Here is a 3,647-nt window from a genome sequence, read left to right on the forward strand (position 1 = left end):
TGTTCTGATTTTCATTTTTTGGTGATATTTTTGGTGTTATTTTTGTGGTTTTTTTGTTTGTTTTTTAAATAAGAGAAAGTTTATAAAGTTGGGTGAGCAGGGAGGTGGGAAGTATCTAAAGGATTTTGGGTAGGGAAATAGAATCAAATATAACATATGAAGACTTTTAAAATGTCTCTAGAGATTGAAATTTAAGAACCATTAGAATGTTGAAGGTATTTCAAACAATGAATCTAGAAATATCAATGTTGGTTCTCTTTAAATGAATGTCAAGCTGTATTTTCAGATAAACCCTTCAAAGCTGAACTTATCAGTCCATCTCAAATATGTGATTCTTTCAGTACTGTCTATTCAAATCTTTGGTACACCAGATCACAAAAGTCTTGCATATGTTCTTTCATATGTGGAAAACTGCAGAAGTAAAGGAAATGAATGCCAGAAATCACTAAGGATATGAAAAGGGGAAATGGGAAATGGCTATAAAAGATGGGTATTAGAGGAGGTGAGTCTGATCAAAGTACCTTATATACATCTATGTGATGTCATAACAAACCCCATTATTTATAGAGTTAATCGATACTAAGAGAGCATTTTTTGCTGCCTAGGTTGCTGGAAAGGGGATAATTGAGTGCTCAGCTCTAAACAGGACATTTATATGACTGCCTCTAATATTCATAGAATGCTGTAAAATAAGGAACAGGGAGACCATAAGAGCTAGAAGGCAGAGAATAGGGCAGCAAAATGCTATGTTGAGTATGACACAGGCATTACATTCATTAATGCATAAGAACTATGCTTGCCTACAGTGGACAAGTGTATAAGATTGGACCTGTCATCAACTAATCATGAATACAAAGAGGTTGATGGGGCTTACCCATCTCTGCTAAATTACTATCTAGTGATGCGAGGGGTAGCCACTGCCTTAAGCTGTGTATCCAATAATGACTTCACCAGTGTCCAGTGAATAACGCAGTACACATCATCATAGAGATAACCCCAGCTTGTAAATCAGAACAAAAAGATATAAACATGGGAAAGGAACATGTAGGGAATATGGGAGGATTTACAGGAGTCGACTGGAAATAAGGTGGGCGATAATAGTAATCAGAACTCACAGATGTCTTACACAGATTTATGGGATTGCTAAACAAAGTAAATTAATAAAAATATTAAAAACTAAAAATATGTACATCTACTAGTCATCTAAACCAAAGAATATTAGTATTCCTAAAGGTTACCTTATCTCATTTCAGCTCATTTTAGTTTCAAAATACTATTTAATCTATTTTTTTCAGTTAGTCAGGATTTCTGTTGTATATCATCAGAAAATTTTTATGGTTTCCTAAATATTTATAGTATTGTTACCCTACTTTCTCCAAATCCATAATTCTTATATCTACCAGAGATTTATCTAAAAAATAATTCATAGTCATAGAATTCATGTTCTTCAAATTGCTCTGCTATTCTTCATTGGTATTTCATATGTTCTTTTATTCAATATATTCATTACCCACTAATGAGCCAGACACTGTATAGGTCATAGAGGATCCAAGGTGAGAAAATGCAGACAGTTATTGTTTCATGGAGGCCACAATGAATAAAGTCTGAGAGCTTTGTCAGAGGGTGCAAAGACTCCATCACCAGGATGCTGTATATCTTTGTAACTTTATTGCTGCTGCTGCTTCTCTTTACTTCCTCCTGCATTCAGATATAGGAAACTTTTTTGCTGTTTTCCTTGAGGCTCATGTTTTTAAATTCCATTTCTTAACTTCAATATTCTCATCTCTGCTTGGAACACCATTTAGGCTCCCTCTTCCTTTAGGTGCATCAATTTTTCTTTAAAGGCACTCCGTTTCTTATCTATTGAACTGTTTCCCTGATACTTTAGCTCCACTCCTAACATATCACAATCATAGAAGCCATTTTTTAATGTAGTCATCATCTCCTCTATTTATAAGTGGCTTCAAATTATCAAAATATAAATTAAAGCATTGAAAGCTGATTTCTTTAAGTACTGCCATAAATACCCATGTTTCTTTAGAAAAGGGTAGCCATTTTAAGAGGAGAATGAATACATAGGAAGTGTGAAAACAGAAGCCTCATTGGCAGTCATGGATGTTACAATTCTTTCCTCATATAGAGTCTTGGAGATGGATACCTTAGCCCTGAAGATGGTATTTCAAGGAAATGAGATTCAGGTCCTAGAGAAGATAAATAGCCATTTTAAAAGGACAAAAGATACACTGACTATTGTAAATCCTTTGCAGTAAATGCCCCAAGGAAAGAAGTACAAAGGCAAGCTCAAGTATTGACTAAAATAATAAATACACAAACTTCAACAGGCAGGCATTTTAAAGAGGACAGGGATTGTGCCAGGAACTCAGATTGTTTCTATCTCTTAGTGTCAAGATTTGGAGAGAACGAGTGCTTTGAATTATGTAGTTTTCAGAGATTAGACCTCATTTATTTATCTTTGTATCTTTACTTCACACCCCAGGCACCAAACAGACTGATCCAATCAGGTCCTTAGAATAGCAAGAATCACTTGAGCTGTAATAATATGTATGAGATTTTCTTGGTATATTCCAGGCTGGGTAGGGGATTTTTCCTAAATCCATAGAACTGAGCATTCCAGTTGCGGGTCTGCATTTTAAATGACTGGTATAGGGGATTAGTAACTGAGTTGAATGATAAGTGCCTACTATAGGCAAAGGTGTCAGCTACTGTATGTTCTTATAAGAGAACTACTGAAAGCTGAATTTGCTGCCCTCAGAAACTACATTTTTTTTCTGCTAGAGAAGAAGAAAAATACACATCAAAAGATATCCTGAGCACTAAGTGAGAGATACCAACAATGAGTGGTTCACATACATGGTAAGAGGAGCAATTTTCCACCATCATTTTAATCAGGAAGATTCATTGTTCATGGTTATCGTCTGCTTCGCAGCCTCTTAAGCAGCTAGTTTTGGACGAAGAGGGCATTAATGAAACCAGGAGGCACTAAAGCCTGAATAGACATTTCCCAGTGTGGTTGAGTACATCCAGATTGAGATCCTTGAATTAATACTCTCGCCAACTTGAGTTGTTTTTAAAGTTTCTATCTACTTGTAAGGAGCTGGAACATTTTGTACCCAATTCTCTAACCTCTGTGAGAAACCTGATATAAAGCAATCATGCTCAGACTTTCACATGTCACTGACAGAGCCATAGGGCAGAAACTTTTACATATGCCTAGAGAAAGAAATCACTTGCTGCTGTTTATATCTGACATATTAAACAATTGAATGCTTTGTTCTATTACAAACACAACTGAAAATCTAAGAAATTAAAATTCCAGATCAAAGCAAATAAATGTTAATGAGAAAAATGTCCAAATGTGTGGGCGTCAGGTATTGTGTGCCACAAACAACATATAATTCAGTAAAATACAGTGATCATTTAAAGAAGCAACAGGGAAACAGTGAAATGGCTCAGTGGGTAAAATTCACTTGTTGCCAAGAATTCACTTATTGCCAAGCCTGTTGACCTGTTTGATTCTCAGGGTCCACATGGTAAAAGGAAAGATGAATTCCTTCAAGCGATCTGCTGACCTCCACAGATGCTCCATATCATGTGCACAACATTCACACACACACACACACACACAC

This window comes from Mus pahari, chromosome X (genome assembly GCF_900095145.1).
Source record: "Mus pahari chromosome X, PAHARI_EIJ_v1.1, whole genome shotgun sequence".
In the NCBI taxonomy this organism is placed as follows: Eukaryota; Metazoa; Chordata; class Mammalia; order Rodentia; family Muridae; genus Mus; species Mus pahari.